A 12,954-nucleotide genomic window follows, 5' to 3' on the forward strand; every position below is an offset into this window, starting at 1 on the left:
AAAAATTACAAAGACTAGGGGACACACAATGAAATTACAGGGTAATACTTTAAAACCAATAGGAGGAAATATTTTTTTTTCATTCAGAGAACAGTTAAACTGTAGAACTCATTGCCAAAGTATGTGGTAACATCAGTTAACATAGATGGGTATGAAAAAGATTTGGACAGGTTCCTGGAGGAAAAGTCCATAGTCTGCTATTGAGTTAGACAGGGGGGAAGCCACTGTTTGCCCTGGGATTGGCAGCATAGAATATTGCTACTACAGTATGTGGGTTCTCTCAGGTACTTGTGACTTGGATTGGCCACTGTGGAAACAGGATACTTGGGCTAGATGAACCCAGTATGGCTATTCTTATATTCTTATGAGAAGAACTTGTGAAATCCCAACCTGGATGTTATGTTATGTTCTACCCCACCAAGTCCTCATTAATTAGAATTCTAGGTGAGTTACAGGCCACATAATGTTACATAGAATTTTGTACAGAGTTAAATATGGTGTGTCAAGCTATTCTTATAACATTTCGCACTCTGATGCCCTCCAGTATTACTACCCATCCCTCTTCCCTTATCTTCCTTTGGAGTCTTGATGCAAATTATCTCTCAGTATTTAGGTTCAGGAATGTAGGTATTTTTAATGCTGGTTTTATTCACGAAAATTAAATTATGATACTGAGTTAATCTAATGAGGCATTGCAGTAATTTAATCAAGTCCATTTTCTGTTAATGGAATGAAAGAGTTGATGGTCTGCAGAGAGCAGTAAATAGAATTGTCTGGTCTTCTCTTTTGTTTCTGAAATTTCCAAAACTAAATACCGGCCTGTTTTCCACATAATTGTCCCATGAGAAAACCCATGGGATGCTGGAAATAGAATAAGAGAAAAAAAAAAAAAACCCAAAACTGACAAGTTTTATTAGATCTATTCTCATGTCTCCATAGGCCTCCTGAGTTAAAGATCCCAGGGTTAGAAAAAAAATTATCTTCTTAGCACATCTATAATTAGCATAAAAACGACCTGACAAGGGACAAAAGTATCATGTCCTCTGCAGAGTTTACAAAGGTATTAAACCAGCTTCAGATAACAAGGAAGTGGCATATGCAGTCCTAATTTTACAATTACCATTTCAAATGTGTCTATATTAAGCTATGTTTAATTTGACAATTGAAATATTGTCTGCATCCAACCGGTTTTAGATCTGTGCTTCAGGCTCTAATATTAATGTAAACTTGATTACTGTAACTCTATTTAGTTAGATCTACCTGATATCATATAAAAAATGCTTCCACATGGTCAGAACGCTAATGCTTGCCTTCTGACAGGCTGCAGATGCTATGAGGCAACGTTTCCCCAACTGGAAGCCTTTCGCTGGCCAAACAAGAAGATCATTTTAAAATGTGTACATTGAATTTTAAGATTCTTTACACTGATGGACTGAGTTACTTAAGTAACATTGGTTCCTTATTGTGTTCCGTTGATAGGGTACTTACCATAGTTTGTGCCTGTTGTAGTCTCGTGAGACCACAGGAACCCAGCAGCACGGCTCTGCACGGGGCAGGAGTGTAGGAAGATCGCTCCTGCCCCGTGTCACCGCTAGGCCACCAGGTAAGGTCCGGTGGTGGGTCAGAGCCGGTTAAAAGTTATTTGCGATTTTTCCCCATTCGTGGGCCGGCTCTGCCCCTAACCCCCGCGAATAGGGAGGGAGAAGTGTAATTACCGCAAAGTCAAACTAGACTCATAGCATCACCACCCCATGCTGGATGAGGTCTTATTCTGTCATATCCTATTAAGTATTGCCATGCTTTTTGACTACAATTATGTTCCCTATGTATTGTCCTATCATGTCATGACCAAAATTATACTATCATGTTCTACTTTATTATGTATGCCCTGTTATGCTTTATTATGTATGTAAACTTGTAACTCGTTCTGAGCTCTTCTGGGAGGAAGGGATATAAATACAAATGAATTAATTAATTATGCATTTGGTTTGCAAAACACCAAAAGAGAGACATGATATTGGAGTGAAGTTCTTCAGTGTCAGAATAAGGGGTGATCATTTGTGTTGACCTTAAAAATGGTCTAATGAGGGGAATCAAAGGGAGAAAAACGGAAAGCAGAAAAGGTGGTATTGCTTCTGCATTCAGTAAGTCTCTGGTGAGATCTTGTTTAGAGTACGGTGTGCAGAGAACATAACCCAGAGTCAGTCCAGAGGAGACCAATGAAAACTGGGAGATACATAAAGATCTAACCATGCATGCCCTGTAGGAAAGTCAAGATATGATAAAGACATTTAGGAGGCAATTCTATCACTGTGCACCCAGAGGCTGCCTGGTAGGCCCCTATTCTATAAAAGAACATAGGTACCTGCTTTCCTTTATAGAATACTAGTGAATCAGCAAAACTATTTGCCTATAATTTAAGCACAAACTCTTATACCAGCCGTAGAGCCAGCATACATGTGTGCACCTGCAAACTATGTGCTAAGTGAGATATAAATGAAGTGCTTAGCTGGAACACTGGCGTATACACTCATTGCATTTTGTTATAAAATGAAAAAAGGGTAGAAAAAACACAAACATTGTTCTATTCGTTTGACAATAGCGATGCACATTCCTATTTATTTGCATTTTTGAAATACACATTCCCCATAGTCACAAAAAGAAACATCCAGAAAAAAATTTTCATCCACATAGGCCCTCTTTTACAAAGGCGCACTAAGAGCTTTAGCGCGGATTTAGTGCACGCTAAATCAATGCATGCGCTAACCGCTAACATGCCCATAGGATAACATACGCGCATTAGCATTTAGCGCACGCTAAAAAAGCTTAGCGCACCTTTGTAAAAGAGGGGGATATTGTCCATTTGAACAGAAAATAATCAATCTAAGTAGCCCACGTCTAGGAAGAGAAAAGAAAAAATTACATTCTAAAGAAATAAAATACTTCAGGAGTCATACAAGATTTAACAATTAGGTCTCAACATAGATTATGGGCTCCTTTTACGAAGGCGCGTTAGCGATTTAATGCGCGTAATAATGTGCGCTAAACCTCCGGACGCGTTAGCCACTACCGCCTACTCTTGAGCAGGTGGTAGTTTTTCAGCCAGCGCAGGGGTTAGCGCGTGATGAAAGGTCGCGCACATTAAACCCGCTAGCGTGGCTTCGTAAAAGGAACCCTATATCAAACATAGCAATTCCTAATCACAACATCTCAGCCTATTTAGGAACCAGCATTTAAGTTGATAAGCGGGATAGAAATTTTTAAAAATTAATTAATTAATTAAGGCAGGAGCCAATAACTAGAAGCTAACAACCAATTATTGCAGTTAATTGACTCCAATTACGATATGCGCCTATTCAATACAGAGGCGTGCATCAATCTTTTTTTATTATTACTATTATTTATTCACCAAGGGCTCCTTATACAAAGGTGTGCTACGGGTTTTACCACACGCACCAGATTAGCGTGCACTATAGCGCACGCTAGCCAAAAATCTACCGCTTGCTCAAAAGGAGGCAGTAGTGTCTAGCGCGCGGGGCATTTTAGAGTGCGCTATTCCGCGCGTTAAGGCCCTAGGGCACCTTTGTAAAAGGAGCCTCGAGTTTCATTCATCATATCAAGCAAAATATCTTGTACAGAAAAGAATGATATAGTCTAATACATATCAAAGGAATAAGAAAAGAATATAAAGAAATATAATAGATTAATCCATCTGCAGTCCACACATTTGGATGTGTTCCTGCCTGGCTTTCAAGATCATTCACGGAATCCTCCCTCCTCTTATCCTACTGTCTTTCAACTCCTCCAGTCCCGACTCCTCCAGAACTGCCCAAAGGCTTAAACTAGCCTTCCCCTCTCCACGCGGCATCCACTATGCAGGCAAACTGGGAAAATCCCTTCTCTTCAAAATCACAGGTCTTTGGAACGACCTCACCACCCCGTTGCGGAACCTGAGCTCCCTTCAGTTATTCCGCAAACAACTGAAAACCTGGCTTTTCAGCAAATTGTAGCTCTATCCTTCCCCCCTTTCTCTCCCCCCTTCTACACATAAGTTCGTGTAATCCTTTTTCTTCTTCTCTATCCACTATTTTAAGTTCTTGTAAACCGTGTCGAGCTCCATACTCATGGAGATGATGCGGTATATAAACTTAAGGTTTAGATTAGATTAGATTGGATCCAAGATTACATACAGCAGAATTCATTAGGATATTACTAGATTATCTAGAAAAAAATAAAAGAAATTAAAATCATCTGACTCCTGATTCCCAGAGAATAAAAATCATTCTAAGAGCTCTAAACTTCATACTCCTTCAAGGCGCTTCATGGACAGTAAAGCACTTAGGTGAGAAGGTTCAAAGAATATATATTTCAAGGATCAATATCTCACTATACATTTTCATGGATATATCAAATAGAAAATCCCTCCAATAAGAGTAACTCCTGATTTGAAAAGCAAAAACTGGCGTCTTTGTTTTTGTGTATCTCGCAAAACACCTGGGAATATCTGGATCTTAGAGCCCCAAAATTCTTTATGTCTGTTTTTAAAGAACATTTTCAAAATCCACATTTTATCTGACAAAAGTACCACCAAAGCCGCCAATTTTGAGCTACCTCTCTATCAGCATGCACCAATCTTTTAAAGGGCAATAGAAAAAGGGGCTTGGCCATAGGAGGGGCATGAGCAGGTCCGTGGCATTCACTAAAGAAGCATGTGGTATTATTCAACTGGGGGTATCTGAAAATGTCCTTCATTAAGGGCAGTTTTCAAAGACGTTTACCTGTTCTGCATAAGTGCAGCTGAAGATTTTCCTGGCTTCCACAGCACCTGTATTTTAATTTAAAGAGGTTAGAGCTCTTCCGCTTGGAAAAGAGATGGCTTAGGGGGAGATATGCCTGAAGTCTACAAAATCCTGAATAGTATAGAATGGGCACAAGTGAGTCACTTTTTTACTCCATCAAAAATTCTAAAGACTTGCGGGACACTTGATGAAGTTCTGGGGAAATGCTTGTAAAACCAATAGGAGGAAACATTTTTTCACTCAGAGAATAGTTAAGTTCTGGAAACACATTGCCAGAGGATGTGGTTAATGTAGCTGTTTATAAAAAAGACTTGAACAAGTTCCTGGAAGAAAAGTCCATGGTAGCATGGAATGTTGCTACTATTTGGATTTTTTTCCAGGTACTTGTGACCTGGATTGGCCACTGTGAAGATGGGCTACTGGGCTGACCCAGGAAGGCTATTTTTATGTTCTAAATGGGCCTGTTTATGTCAGGAAGCCTTTATTGATTTGATTTACAAATGTATACATGTTATTATGTGAACCTTCAAATCTCCTTCAAGCTCCTTTTTTCAATGAACAGAAATAGCCACCCCCTGATCAGGTATGAATAGCAGAGCTTTGGTTAACGGTGTCAGGTCAAAAGCGCGCCGGGACAAAGGCGCACGCAGGCAACTGAGCACAACGTGGAGGCGCGCGCCGAAGAAAATGACTGTTTTAAAGGGCTCCGACGGGGTGTGTGGAAGGGGAACCCCCCCACACTTTACTTTATACAGATCGCGCCACGTTGTGGGGGTGTTGTGGGAGGTTTGGGGGGTTGTAACCCCCCACATTTTACTGAAAACTTCACTTTTTCCCTAAAAAACAGGGAAACAGTTAAGTTTCCAGTATAATGAGGGTGGTTACAACCCCCCAAACCCCCCCCCCACAACGCTGCCGCGATCTGTATTAAGTAAAGTTGGGGGGTTCCCCTAAAAACACTCTTTTTCTTCGGCGTGCGTTTCCGTCTTGCGCTCAGTTGTCGGCGCGCACCTTTGTCTTCGGCGGTTTTGTCTATGAACCTTGGTTAATTAGAGAAAGAAGACAGAGCCCAGTAGGGTGAAGGGATGCAGAAAACTGATAGCCCAATTTTATAAGTACATGGTGTCCTAATTTTACAAAAACCCTCTCTCTTTCTCCTCTCCAGGAGCCCCATCCTCTAGCTCAATTCAAATTGTTTCCAACATTAAATAAATAAGACTGGAAAGCTAACCTAATTCAGTATTCTGCAGAGAACAGTACTTGTTTATTGAAAGACCAATTTTAAAGCCAATATACTGTAAATATATATTTCTTTTATTATTCTTTTATGAGACAGAAATTACATCCTGGCCTCATGCAGCTGCCAAACTGCCCTTCAAAGTCAGGCAGCTGCCATCTGAATCTCCCCATGCTCTAGCTCCAGGGAATGTAATGTCCTCTTGCACCAAGGATGTGTCTCCGGGGGCTTTTGCACAAGAGGGAAGGGTTAGGACAGCCATTATAGTGGGAGATTTGATCATTAGGCATGTAGATAGATGGGTGACTGGTGGAAGTGAGGATCACTTGGTTACTTGCCTGCCTGATGCAAAGGTGGCGGACCTCACACATCACCTAGATAAAATTTTAGACAGTGCTGGGGAAGAACCTGATGTCTTGAATGAGGTAGGGAGGTTCTGGAAGCCAAATTTAGGTTCTTAGATAGGAAGCTAAACTCCAAAATCGCCAGGGTAGCATTTTCAGAAGTGCTCCCTGTTCTACGTGCAGGTCCCCAAAGATAGGCAGAGCTCTGGAGTTTAAATGCATGGATGAGTGCATGGTGCAGGGAGGAGTGTTATAGATTTGTTAGGAACTGGACAACATACAAAAAAAAAGGTCACCGCGAGATCGGGGACAAGGCCATTCACCGCCCCGTAGAGCAGTGAATGGTTAGACGGGGCGGTGAACAAGTGTGAACGCGCGGTGAATGAGCGTTCAATCCGACAGCCTACTTTCTCCTGCCGGCCAGCCGGCCGGCCATGCATCTCCCTCCCTCCCTCCTTTTCCCTTATCTTTTCTTGTTGAAACTGGCAATTTCCATAAGGCTATGAGCTGTATTACAGCCGTATCCTTGAATCTGCGTCACGTTGCCTGCTGGAAAAGTCTCCTCTGACACAACTTCCTGTTTCTGGTTGCATCAGAGGAGACTTTTCTAGCAGGCAACCCGACGCGACTTCAAGGCTCCGGCTGTAATACAGCTCATAGCCTTATGGAAATCGCCAGTTTCAACAAGAAAAGGTAAGGTAAAAGGAGGGAGGGAGGGAAATGCATGGCTGGCTGGCAGGAGGGACCTGCTGGACCGCGTGAAGGGTAATTGGGATGGGGGGGTGGAGAGGAGAAGACGCTGAAAATGGGGACGGGGAGGTGAAAGGGACAGCGGGGACGGGGATGGGGCGGTGAAGGAGACGGCAGAGATGGGGACAGGGCGGTGAAGGGGACGGGGCGGTGAAGAGGATGGTGGTCCGGGGACAAGGCAGTGACGGGGACAGAATTTTTCCCCATGTCATTCTCTAATACTGGGGAAGGGGGAACCTATTCTTCAAAGTTTGGCTGCTGGCATCAACATTTAAAAAGGAGATAGAGCAGCTTTTAAACTAGAAACTGGGAGAAGACCGTCAATCACTCAAAAGAGCATGATCGGGACAAGGTATCTTTAAAAGATATCATAAAAGGGAAGACAGAGCATCCTGATAGTGAGATTTCAATATAGGCTGCAGTAGACCAGGTTTCCTTAAATTCAGAGCAGGCTGATTTTAAAGATTGCAAATTATTTATGCTAACTGCTGAGCAAATTGTAAATAGACATGACAAACACTGTTTGAAATGTCCGTAAGCAAATGCCAGAAGTAAAAGAAACAAGATGGGAGAGTTAGAATATATTGTAGTAAATGAAAATATAGATATAATAGGCATCTCTGAAACCTGGTGGAAGGAAGATAACCAATGGGACACTGTCTTACCGGGGTACAAGCTATATCATAGTGATAGGGTGGATCGAATCGGTAGAAGCATAGCATTATATGTTAAGGAGGGCCTAGAATCAAACAGACTAAAAATTCTACAAGAGCAGAAACACACCTTAAAATCCCTATGGGTAGAAATTCTGTGTGTAAGGGGGGAAAAGGATAGTGATAGGAGTGTACTACCATCCGCCTGACCAGGATGAATGGACGGATGCTGAAATGTAATCAGAAATTAGGGAGACTAACCAACTGGGTAACACAGTAATAATGGGTGATTTCAACTACCCTCAAAAGACAGGGGGGGGGGGGGGGTTGGATATACAATCGCACAAATACACATAAAATCCAACCAATTCAGAACCAGTCACACCAATCCATCCAACAAAGGTGGAGAAAAAGCCTCAGGTATAAAGAGCCAAATCCTGTTGCACCCCCAGGTGGGGTATGCAATACAGAGTAGCTTACCTTCAATCATAGGCTGAAAAAACTCCACCAACAATATCATAGTCTTCTCAAAGATATTTTATAACAGTCATAAATATTTTACATCAGACGCTCATCATAAGTTAAGGACTTGAAGTAAAAAACCTTTTTCCTAGATAAGGTCAGTAATGATAAAGGTTGTGATCCGGTTCTTAATATCAAAACAATTTGAGTGAAAGCATAGAAACATGACGGCAGATAAAGGCCAAATAGCCCATCTAGTCTGCCCATCCACAGTAAGCATTATCTCTTTCTCTCTCGGAGAGATCCCACGTGCCTATCCCAGGCCCTCTTGAATTCAGACACAGTCTCCGTTTCCACCACCTCTTCCGTGAGACTGTTCCACTAATCTATCACTCTTTCCGTAAAAAAAAGTATTTCCTCAGGAAACACATTTGATTCCACCTGCTGGGAGATTTTTCATGCAGACTTGAAAAAATCATCATTAAAGGCATTACTGATTCACAATCTTAGTTCTCCCAGCGGTTAGAGGACCTCCCGATGGAACTCCTGTTTTGCTGATCTATCCACTGCGTCAGGGGAAGAGATCCAACATGCCTTCTGCGTTCATCACAGGCTGAAACCACAAATGCTGTAAAACTTCCAAAGCGGGACACCATGGGTCCTCAGCGTGCTGATGTCAAAAACCTCAACTACAGATTGGGAAAAGGGACAAAAGGTTGAAACATTTGTAATGCACATAGCACTTCTTGTGGAAATGTAACACCCCCCAGCCCCAAACTAACTAACAACAATCCGATCAAAGTCCTGATATAAACAAATTCTTAATTTAGAAAAAAACTAAATTTAGAAAATAGAAAGAAAAATAACCGACCTCCATCCCCTCACACATACTCAGGTAGGGAGAACGAGAGGGCACTCTCTAAAATTGAAAGGGGATAGATTCCATACGAATGTAAGGAAGTTCTTCTTCACCCAGAGAGTGGTAGAAAACTAGAACGCTCTTCTGGAGTCTGTCATAGGGGAAAACACCCTCAAGACAAAGTTAGACAAGTTCCTGCTGAACCGGAATGTACTCCTAGTCATCCTCCCCTCAGCCTACAACAGTAAAAACCTCCTCAAACCCCAGATAGCCATCCCTGGGCCTACATCAGTTCCCTGGTGGTCCAGTGGGGGGGGGGGGGGCGATAGGGCAGGAGTGAACCGCATATGAACAACAAACCTCCCCTCCGCAACACTAACAGGCTTTAATTTCACACACACACACACAAGCCAATCACACAACAGATAGTAACAGGGAAAAAGAAAGGAAAGAAAGATGGAGAAAAAGCCTCAGTTCAGCTTCATCTGGCAAAAAACTCCACCTTTCAAGGCTAACCCTGTACTCCAAAATATAGAACCAGTAGAAAAAGCTCTATGGTAGCCTGCAGGGAGATGTTACAAAACACACCGGGACACACAGCCCTCAGTTGTGAAAAAATGGGTAAATCAGCACTGTAGCAAAGTAGTCCAGGATTCAGCGTGGAACACAGCCAAAAAAAGAGAACAACATAGCTGCTTCGGCATCCAGGATCTCTCAGTCCTTCACCTCCTGGGCCCTGCAGCCACTGAACCCGACGGGGAACCCGACGGGGAACCCTCCGTTTCGCTCTGGTTGCTGCGTCAGAGGTTTCAACTTCACTGCTTCTCATACGCTCTATCCAGACCCACCGAGCTCTTCAGGCTCTCACACCACTTCACAGCCATTGAGCTGGCGTTAGTTCTAGCCGCGTAGCGCGGGTTTTTAGCGTGCGCTAAAAACGCTAACGCAGCTTCGTAAAAGGAGCCCTTAGTAAATGGACTCTCGGCTCCGGGAAGGTCGCTTATATCCTTGCTGGCTTTAAGTGATGTCCACTTAGTCCATTTTCTGCCTCCCTCATTATCAGCTGAGAGCAGGTAAGTTACTCTTTGCTCACTCAGCCAGCAACTTCTTCCCACCACATCTTTTGTGCCTGAAAAATGAGAAAAATCTAACAGAGACATCCTACTTTCTGCTGCTGCTTAATCGATTTGCATTGGCCTGGTCAACCTTTTGCTCATTGTACTTGCTTGGAAATCAATGGAGCACAAAGATGTGCTGAGTATATTCAGCTGAAAATGAGTGATTAAATAAAGTGTAAAACAGTACACGTCTGGCCTTAGCAGCTCCAAAATATCTTCTGAAATGATACAGACAGTAGAAAGCATAAAAGTGATAACAATACTTTATCTTAAGAAGCTGAGAAGATTGTTAAGCAGCTGAGGCAATGCTACCACTACTGTTATTTCTATAGCGCAGGGGTCTCAAAGTCCCTCCTTGAGGGCCGCAATCCAGTCGGGTTTTCAGGATTTCCCCAATGAATATGCATGAGATCCATGTGCATGCACTGCTTTCAAAGGAGGGACTTTGAGACCCCTGCTATAGCATTATCAGATGCATGCAGCGCTGTACAAGTTTATTCTAAAATTTGATTAAACGCCTATATTATATCCTAGGCCAGGGGTAGGCCATTCCGGTCCTCAAGAGCCGGAGCCAGGTCAGGTTTTCAGGATATCCACCAAGAATATGTATGAGATGGATTTGCATGCACTGCCTCCTTGAGATGCAAATCTATCTCATGCATATTTATGGTGGATATCCTGAAAACCTGACCTGGCTCCGGCTCTCGAGGACCGGAATTGCCTACCCCTGTCTTAGGCGATTTACAATGATAAAAAGTGGGATAGAAAATTTAAAATAAGAGACGTGTACAAACAAGATACTCAGTCTCGACATACAGTTAAACAAAAAGGGAGAATTAGAATAAAGTAAAGAAAGGAGACATTTAAGGGGAAAAAAACAATAGGAACAAAAGGGAGAAACCTCTTTGCCTCTGGATACAGTAAAAACAAAACACAAAAGCAGGAAAGGAAAAGTCGGTGTTCGAAGGCGTCCTTAAAAAGAAAGCATTTTAACGCTCCTTTAAATTTATCTAGATTTTGCTCTTCTCTAATAGTTGCACGGTGGGTACTAATGATCTTTAATGAAGACACAAAAAGAGACGGTCCCTGCTCGAAAGAACTTACAATCTAATGTAATATTTTTTAAAGAATTCAAAGGAAAAAAGGCACAATTAGCATTTTGCACAGAAAAAACAACAAAAAAATCAGTTCTGATAGGAGAAACTGAGGGACAGGCTTACATTTGGGAAGAAATGCAAAAAAGCTCATTTTGAAATTGCATATGTTTTCTCTTGATGGGACTGTGTTGGTCTTGCCTTGTCTAAACAGTGAGCAAAGCAGGGGTTCTCTACCCAGTCCTCAGGACCTACCTAGCCGGTCAGATTTAAAGGACTACATACAACGGATGCAGCGCAAGCAAACTTATTTCACGCATATTCACTCTGGATAGGATTGCCAGACATCCAGATTTCCCCGGATAGCTTTTCAAAACCCAGCACTTTGTCCCTGTTTTGAAAAGCTTTGAAGAAATCAGTATCGAGCGCCACGTGATGATGTCACGCACGCGCATGCCTATGACATCATTGGGTGACATCCGTGCATGCGCGGATATCCTCCTGCCTGACAAGAGCAGGCAGCCGGGGGCAGGGCTAGGGCGGGATTGGGGGCGAGGTTGGGGCATTACAGAGTGAGGGTGGGTGGAACTGGGTGGGCCTTTGGGGCGTGTCTAGGGAGTCCATATTTTCCGATTGGAAAATCTGGCAACCCTAATTCTGGTCATCCTAAAAACCAGACTGGACCAGTTTTTTCCCCCCAAAGAATGGGTTGAAAACACCTTATAGAAACCAGAGCTTCTTGCTCTCTATAGTAATATATTTGAAGGAAAAAGGTTAACTTTGCATTGGGCAATTAACTCTTACAGTAGGAGAAAACCCTTTCCAGTGGTAGAAGAAATGCAAATATGGGACCCCCTAGTGACAGTTTGGGAAAGGGCATGCAGAGCAAGAGGGTTCGCTTCATAAGGAACTGGGAGTGGCTGCAAGGGGTCCCCTTGTTCTTTGGATCCCTTGTACTACACTTCTCCCTCGTTATTTGCGGGGGATATGGGCAGAGCTGGACTGCGAATGGCGAAAAACCGCTATTATCCGGCTCTGACCCACTCCCTACCTCCCTGCTGTCTTCCCGGCCTTACCTGGTGGTCTAGAGGGCTTTTGGGGCAGGAGCGATCTTCCTACACTCCTGCCCCATGCAGATCACCATGAGGAAATGGCTGTAGGGAGTTCCCGTTGTAGTTTCGAGAGACTACGGGAACTCATAGCAGCCATTTCCTCATGGCGATCTGCACGGGGCAGGAGCGTAGAAAGATCGCTCCTGCCCCGAAAGCCCTCTAGACCACCAGGTAAGGCCGGGAAGGTGGCAGGGAGGTAAAAAATATGTTTTTTTAAATTTTCTCCCTCCCCAGAAAAAAATTGCTATTATGTGAAATCGCGAGTGCAGAAACCACGAATGGGGAGGGGGAAGAGTACAGTCATAGGTGTCGGAACGGGGGAAGCCACAGGGGCCATGGCGTCCCCAAAAACTTATTAAAAAATTTATATATTGTATATTAACTATATGGTTTACAAAGATTACAGGAGGAGTTGAGATTTTCTGAGAAGTTGAAAAAACCGCACGTTGGCATCGTAGCACTTTTGCACAGTTATCACTCATGGATTTTAAATGAAAAACCAGCCTGCAGAGCCACAAGATAAGAC

The sequence above is a fragment of the Geotrypetes seraphini genome, chromosome 13, assembly GCF_902459505.1.
Source record: "Geotrypetes seraphini chromosome 13, aGeoSer1.1, whole genome shotgun sequence".
NCBI lineage: Eukaryota > Metazoa > Chordata > Amphibia > Gymnophiona > Dermophiidae > Geotrypetes > Geotrypetes seraphini.